The following is an 8,486-nucleotide window of genomic DNA, read 5'->3' as shown; positions in this document are numbered from 1 at the left end:
GAGGTGAGATGCCTATTAGCAGAGGACAGTGCGCCCCCTGCAGTCAGTGCTGAGCGTTACCTGAGGTGAGATGCCTATTAGCAGAGGACAGTGCGCCCCCTGCAGTCAGTGCTGAGCGTTACCTGAGGTGAGATGCCTATTAGCAGAGGACAGTGCGCCCCCTGCAGTCAGTGCTGAGCGTTACCTGAGGTGAGATGCCTATTAGCAGAGGACAGTGCGCCCCCTGCAGGCAGTGCTGAGCGTTACCTGAGGTGAGATGCCTATTAGCAGAGGACAGTGCGCCCCCTGCAGGCAGTGCTGAGCGTTACCTGAGGTGAGATGCCTATTAGCAGAGGACAGTGCGCCCCCTGCAGGCAGTGCTAAGCGTTACCTGAGGTGAGATGCCTATTAGCAGAGGACAGTGCGCCCCCTGCAGGCAGCCTGGATGCGCTGCTCGATGATCCGGCTGCCGGGTTTTCCTCAGCCTCCAGATCCGCGCACTCCAGGGCGGGTGTGTCTCCGCCGTGTCAGTGCTGAGTGCTCGCTGCTCCCTCACTAGTCAAGTCTTCCACCTGCTGCCGAGGACACAGGTAAGACGTTGCACACACAGATCAGAGATATATTCCCGAGCTGTAACACCCCTACTTCTAAGTGGTTTGTTCTCTGGTGTACATAAAATGCGCTTTACAGGACTATGCCACTTCTGCACATAGGTGACGCTATTTCAGTGTGCTGTGTGTCTAATAAGTTCTGAGTAGGAAATTGTAGAATAAAATCTGCGTTAATTTGTCTCAGCCATCGAACATTAATGAAATGTCTCTTACTCAGGTGTCTTATGGCACATAACGCCAGGTATTTGTTATTTAAAATATTTGTATTATTTAAAATAAAAATATTACAAATTTTGTTGTGTTTGTGGTAAAAATGGCTGTAAACATGTAATAATTGCTGTAAAGTAAATGTAGCAGAACTTTGTGCACATTATAATCCCCCAGACATTATATGGTAACACTGTATGTGTCAGTATAGGACTGAGTGTGACATTTCTCATTATTATTTGTGTTATCGTCGTGTGTGTCACTAAGGAGAAAACGAGACCCACATACACCGCAGGTACATAGGAACCCCCCAGGGCAAGGTGTCAGCGCGAGGTTATTGCACGCCGGAATTAGCAGGAGGAGGGTATTGTCCTGCACGGTGCACCATCATACATGTATGTAGTGTACTGCGCCGTGTGTACGTCAGTGACATTGTCCTGTACGGTGCACCGTCATACATGTATGTAGTGTACTGCGCCGTGTGTACGTCAGTGACATTGTCCTGTACGGTGCACCGTCATACATGTATGTAGTGTACTGCGCCGTGTGTACGTCGGTGATATTGTCCTGTACGGTGCACCGTCATACATGTATGTAGTGTACTGCGCCGTGTGTACGTCAGTGACATTGTCCTGTACGGTGCACCATCATACATGTATGTAGTGTACTGCGCCGTGTGTACGTCAGTGACATTGTCCTGTACGGTGCACCATCATACATGTATGTAGTGTACTGCGCCGTGTGTACGTCAGTGACATTGTCCTGTACGGTGCACCGTCATACATGTATGTAGTGTACTGCGCCGTGTGTACGTCAGTGACATTGTCCTGTACGGTGCACCGTCATACATGTATGTAGTGTACTGCGCCGTGTGTACGTCAGTGATATTGTCCTGTACGGTGCACCATCATACATGTATGTAGTGTACTGCGCCGTGTGTACATCGGTGATATTGTCCTGTACGGTGCACCATCATACATGTATGTAGTGTACTGCGCCGTGTGTACGTCAGTGATATTGTCCTGTACGGTGCACCGTCATACATGTATGTAGTGTACTGCGCCGTGTGTACGTCAGTGATATTGTCCTGTACGGTGCACCGTCATACATGTATGTAGTGTACTGTGCCGTGTGTACGTCAGTGATATTGTCCTGTACGGTGCACCGTCATACATGTATGTAGTGTACTGCGCCGTGTGTACATCGGTGACATTGTCCTGTACGGTGCACCGTCATACATGTATGTAGTGTACTGCGCCGTGTGTACATCGGTGACATTGTCCTGTACGGTGCACCGTCATACATGTATGTAGTGTACTGCGCCGTGTGTACATCGGTGACATTGTCCTGTACGGTGCACCATCATACATGTATGTAGTGTACTGCGCCGTGTGTACGTCAGCGACATTGTCCTGTACAGTGCACCGTCATACATGTATGTAGTGTACTGCGCCGTGTGTACGTCAGCGACATTGTCCTGTACGGTGCACCGTCATACATGTATGTAGTGTACTGCGCCGTGTGTACGTCAGCGACATTGTCCTGTACGTTGCACCGTCATGTATGTAGCGTACTGCGCCGTGTGTACGTCAGTGACATTGTCCTGTACGGTGCACCGTCATACATGTATGTAGTGTACTGCGCCGTGTGTACGTCAGTGACATTGTCCTGTACGGTGCACCGTCATACATGTATGTAGTGTACTGCGCCGTGTGTACATCGGTGACATTGTCCTGTACGGTGCACCGTCATATATGTATGTAGTGTACTGCGCTGTGTGTACGTCAGTGATATTGTCCTGTACGGTGCACCGTCATATATGTATGTAGTGTACTGCTCCGTCTGTACGTCAGTGACATTGTCCTGTACGGTGCACCGTCATATATGTATGTAGTGTACTGCGCCGTGTGTACGTCAGTGATATTGTCCTGTACGGTGCACCGTCATACATGTATGTAGTGTACTGCGCCGTGTGTACGTCAGTGACATTGTCCTGTACGGTGCACCGTCATATATGTGTATGGTGTACTGCGCCGTGTGTACGTCAGTGACATTGTCCTGTACGGTGCACCGTCATATATGTGTATGATGTACTGCGCCGTGTGTACGTCAGTGACATTGTTCTGTACGGTGCACCGTCATATATGTATGTAGTGTACTGCGCCGTGTGTACGTCAGTGACATTGTCCTGTACGGTGCACCGTCATATATGTGTATGGTGTACTGCGCCGTGTGTACGTCAGTGACATTGTTCTGTACGGTGCACCGTCATATATGTATGTAGTGTACTGCGCCGTGTGTACGTCAGTGACATTGTTCTGTACGGTGCACCGTCATATATGTATGTAGTGTACTGCGCTGTGTGTACGTCAGTGACATTGTCCTGTACGGTGCACCGTCATACATGTATGTAGTGTACTGCGCTGTGTGTACGTCAGTGATATTGTCCTGTACGGTGCACCGTCATACATGTATGTAGTGTACTGTGCCGTGTGTACGTCAGTGATATTGTCCTGTACGGTGCACCTTCATACATGTATGTAGTGTACTGCGCCGTGTGTACGTCGGTGACATTGTCCTGTACGGTGCACCGTCATACATGTAGTGTCCTGTGCCGTGTGTACGTCGGTGACATTGTCCTGTACGGTGCACCGTCATACATGTATGTAGTGTCCTGTGCCGTGTGTACGTCGGTGACATTGTCCTGTACGGTGCACCGTCATACATGTATGTAGTGTCCTGTGCCGTGTGTACGTCGGTGACATTGTCCTGTACGGTGCACCGTCATACATGTATGTAGTGTCCTGTGCCGTGTGTACGTCGGTGACATTGTCCTGTACGGTGCACCGTCATACATGTATGTAGTGTCCTGTGCCGTGTGTACGTCGGTGACATTGTCCTGTACGGTGCACCGTCATACATGTATGTAGTGTCCTGTGCCGTGTGTACGTCGGTGACATTGTCCTGTACGGTGCACCGTCATACATGTATGTAGTGTCCTGTGCCGTGTGTACGTCGGTGACATTGTCCTGTACGGTGCACCGTCATACATGTATGTAGTGTCCTGTGCCGTGTGTACGTCGGTGACATTGTCCTGTACGGTGCACCGTCATACATGTATGTAGTGTCCTGTGCCGTGTGTACGTCGGTGACATTGTCCTGTACGGTGCACCGTCATACATGTATGTAGTGTCCTGTGCCGTGTGTACGTCGGTGACATTGTCCTGTACGGTGCACCGTCATACATGTATGTAGTGTCCTGTGCCGTGTGTACGTCGGTGACATTGTCCTGTACGGTGCACCGTCATACATGTATGTAGTGTCCTGCGCCGTGTGTACGTCGGTGACATTGTCCTGTACGGTGCACCGTCATACATGTATGTAGTGTACTGTGTGCGCACATCACCATGCTGCTCCCATCCCTCTGCTGGCCGTGTACCCTGAGCTTCCGCCATTATGGGGGTACATTATGCTATTAGTTCCGGTGATGACACCCACCGTTGTGCTGCAGTTTGAGACCTTAGACCGGGTGAAAGCCTATAAAGAATCGCTCCCATTCTCATCCAGGGAGTAGGACGATCGTTTTCTCACCTGTCTTCCATGTGCAATCCGTTTTTTTTTTTCTCAGCATTTATTATACAGGATCCTGTACATTTCCCACCTTACAGAACTGCAATCTATCTGTAATAATTGGATGCCATACCGATGATCCACGTGGCATCTGATTTTTTTTTTTCTCATTCAGCCAAATAGAGTGAAATTGCAGTATGCTGTGGTTTTGTTCAGAGAGATTCTGTCAGTGAAAAAAATTGTCCATCTGCACTGTCCCATTGAATAACATGGGTCAGTGTGCTATCCGATAACAAGTCAGACAACGCTCATGTGAGCGAGGCCTTAACGTGAATCTGTCACCAGTTTTTTGCTGGTGAGAGCTGATGATGTAGGGGCAGAGACCTGGATTCCTGCCATGTGTCACTTACTGAGCTACTTGCTATCATTTTGATAAAATCCTTCTATTCTCTGCTGCAGATCTAGCAGTTCTCTGAATGCTGACCTCTCTATAACCTGCCCATACAGAATAACTGTCTTGTGGCTTTGGAGACCTGAAGTGGTTAAAAGAAATTCAAAGATTTAAAGGGGTTTCCATTACTCAGAGACCTCTACCCAATATTCCCCGTGTGAAATAGAAACAGCCTATACTCACCTCTGGTGCCTGCACCGTTCCAGCAATGTCGGCGTCTAGTTTACCGGGGTTCACATGACATAATGGCACGTGAGCCCTGCAGACAATCAGCGGCTGCTTCACTCTAAGGCCTCTTTCACACATCATTTTTTTGCCATCAGTCACAATCCGTCGCATGTTGAAAAAAACGGATCCGTCGCAGATTGTGAAAAACTGATGCGACGGATTTGTTTTTTCACCGGATCCTACTAGCTGATCCAGCTAATTGGATCCTAAAAAACGAAATCCGTCGCCAGATTCCATCATTTCACGGTTCCGGCGCCATAGGCTCCATTCTAGAAAATGACAGACGGCGACGGATCCGTCGCTGTCTGTTTTTTCGACGGACACAAAAACTATGTCCATTTTCTCCGGCCGCCGGATAAACAATTTTCCATGGATCCGGCGAATGACGGATGAGACGTGAGGCCATCCGTCGCTAATACAAGTCTATGAGAAAAAAAACAGATCCAGCGGCAACATTCGCCGGATCCATTTTTTTCAAAATTCGCCGGATTGAGACTGACGGCAAAAGACTGATGTGTGAAAGGGGCTTAACATCCTTTGGACGAAACTGACATCCAGAAAAAGTGAGAGCTGCTGCTCTCTATTCCACCACATGTCAGTTACATCCAGAGGAAGTGAGTGTGAAGCAGCCGCTGATTGTCTGCAGGGCTCACGTGACATAACAATGTCACAATGTCACTCAAGCCCCGGGAGACCTGACTACATTGGAACAGCAGCGGAGGGGAGTATAGGTGTTAGGGCTCCTTTCCACTTGCGAGAAATCCGTCCGTGTCTCGCATTTTAAAACCACGCTCTGGCGCCGGCACTCCGGAGCGGAGCGTGCGGCTGCATAGCAACACATGGAGCTGCACGCTCCGCTCCAAAGTGCCGGCGCCAGAGCTTGGTTTCCACATGCAAGACACGGACGTATTTCTCGCAAATGGAAAAGAGCCCTTAGTACTTTATACAGGGGGAATATAGCAATTGAGCTCTTTAACATGTGCAGAGTTAGTCATTTATACATTGTTTGCATTGTGTTCATTCTTTTTGGCGGTTATATTTTTTTGTCTTTTTCAGACAGATTTCAGGTAGAAACCACCTGAAAAAGACATCATGTGCCTCTTGGACCTCCTTCAGCTTTCTGTTCTTCCCTTGTGCGTTCTCTTTGTGTTTTTGACAGATGGAACATGTGCCCATTATAGTCTATGAGGCGGTCCACATGTCCTTGTTTTTTGCAGACTATTGACAAAAAAACACCAAAACAGAGACCTGTCCATTTTCAGTCTGAGTCACGGATTAAACTATCTCATCAAAATCAATGGCGCTGTGAGAAAAACGGGCAGGACACGGATGCTGCTTGTGTGTCATGTGTCATCTGGATGCATCCATGTAAAATATCCACTTGCTCTCCAACATATATATACACATCAGACAGCAAACAAACCAATAGAGTTGAATGGATCTTTTCATACATATGTGTTAATCGTTGATCATGGATGTGAGTGTGAGATCTCGGCATGCTTAGCATGTCCATCTCCGCAAGGACAAACGATACTTCTTGAATATGAGATCCGTGAGCCATGGAGCAGGTCTTATTCTGATCTGAATTTGCAGAATACAAGTTAATAGTAATCCATGAGACACAGATGGAAACTGGGAGGATTTCTGATTTACCTATGTGTCTCATAGATCTGTGTGATAAATTTGAATAAAGACCTGACTTTTCAGGGGTCTTTTTGTTGGCTTTGGTACACACGTACCTCTTCATTGACAAACAAATAGAAGAGAAAATTCGGAAGCAACTGGGTTGATACATGAAGAAGAAATGTGTTTCTCTGGGATCGTGACAGTCACACGTATTTGTGAATGCAGCCTAATCCTCCTTTAAATATCTGGAATTCTTTTTGTTGGTATAAACATGTATTGTTGTTCATCAGTCTTTTGGATCCCAAGTTTTATCAGTGTTAGTCAATGTGACAGTTTTTACCATCCTTGTTTCGCTGACGAATAAAAAACAACAAAAACCTAGCTTCCCCTATTCATAGCTATATTAACCACGAACAGCACATGGGTTTTCTTGGATTCATAGATTTTTATGGGTAATTTTGAATGAAGCGTGTACGTGACTCACAGATGTGCGAATGAGGCCTAAATTGATACAAATGTATCATTTTTAATGCGCTGTTCCTTTTAGTTTAACATCCATGGTCCCAGGGCATCCCGTTTGTAAGGTATGATCAACTTTAGGTAAAAATTAGGACCCCAATTTATTATAATCATTATGCTTTTTTTCTGCAGTAAAAATGGTTGTAACAGCAATTGTTATGTTTGCGCCTTTTTATTGTTTAAAGGGAACGTGTCATGTCGCATAATGCTGTTAACCTGCAGATATAGGGTTAATTTGCAGGTTAATCGCATTATGAAGGTGCCTGACCACAATACTGAAAGTTCCACATCTGGGAGAAAATTAATTGTATTCCTCCCTGGAGCTGCCGTCTTTCAGTCATACAGATATGGCCGGAACAATTACAGTCACCACTCACCGCATGGAGATGTAGAGAAGTAAGCCACCCTGACACTGACAGCCGGCTTTGCCCTGATTCACTCCTGTGTGAGCTGTCAGTCAGTGTCAGGCGTGCTTACAGCTGCTGCTCTCAGTGCTGTTAGCGGTGACTGTAGGCACCCAGACACTGACAGCCGGCTTCGCCCTGATTCACTGCTGTGTGAGCTGTCAGTCAGTGTCGGGCGTGCTTACGGCTGCTGCTGCTCTCAGTGCTGTTAGTGGTGATTGTAGCCACCCCGACACTGACAGCCGGCTTTGCCCTGATTCACTGCTGTGTGAGCTGTCAGTCAGTGTCAGGCGTGCTTACGGCTGCTGCTCTCAGTGCTGTTAGTGGTGACTGTAGCCACCCCGACACTGACTGACAGCTGGCTTTTCCCTGATTCACTCCTGTGTGAGCTGTCAGTCAGTGTCGGGCGTGCTTACAGCTGCTGCTCTCAGTGCTGTTAGCGGTGACCATAGCCACCCCGACACTGACAGCCGGCTTTGCCCTGATTCACTGCTGTGTGAGCTGTCAGTCAGTGTCGGGCGTGCTTACGGCTGCTGCTCTCAGTGCTGTTAGTGGTGACTGTAGCCACCCTAACACTGACTGACAGCCAGCAGCACCCGGGAAGAATGCAGTTCATTGCTTCCGCGTGCCGCACTTTCAGTATTGTGGCCAGGCCCCTTCATAATGCTGTAGCCCTGCTGCTTAACCCTATATCTGCAGGTTAATATCCGACCTGACATGTTCTCCTTATTTTCATGATCGGGGTAGCGTTTCCAGCTGTCCAGAAATTCCAGGACAGTCCATAAAATAGGGCACTTTTTTTTTTACCCTGTCCGTATAAAATATTTAAGATGTCCAATTTTTTTTTAGCTGAAGAAACTTATACAAGTTATTTTGGCTGTAATTATCATT

General features: G+C 47.6%; 1 protein-coding gene across 1 annotated transcript in view; it reads left to right on the top strand.

Annotated features, from left to right (window-relative positions):
- Positions 1-289: 289 nt before the first annotated feature.
- LOC143805612 (synaptotagmin-like protein 2) overlaps positions 290-8,486 on the top strand; it is a 110,511-nt gene continuing 102,314 nt past the window's right edge. The window contains exon 1 of the mRNA XM_077285133.1: positions 290-569. The gene's annotated coding sequence lies outside the window, so the exon portion shown is untranslated. The remainder of the gene's footprint in view (positions 570-8,486) is intronic.

This window comes from Ranitomeya variabilis, chromosome 2 (genome assembly GCF_051348905.1).
Source record: "Ranitomeya variabilis isolate aRanVar5 chromosome 2, aRanVar5.hap1, whole genome shotgun sequence".
NCBI lineage: Eukaryota > Metazoa > Chordata > Amphibia > Anura > Dendrobatidae > Ranitomeya > Ranitomeya variabilis.
Note: the sequence above shows the minus strand (reverse complement) of the source record. Positions and strands in the feature narration are given on the sequence as shown.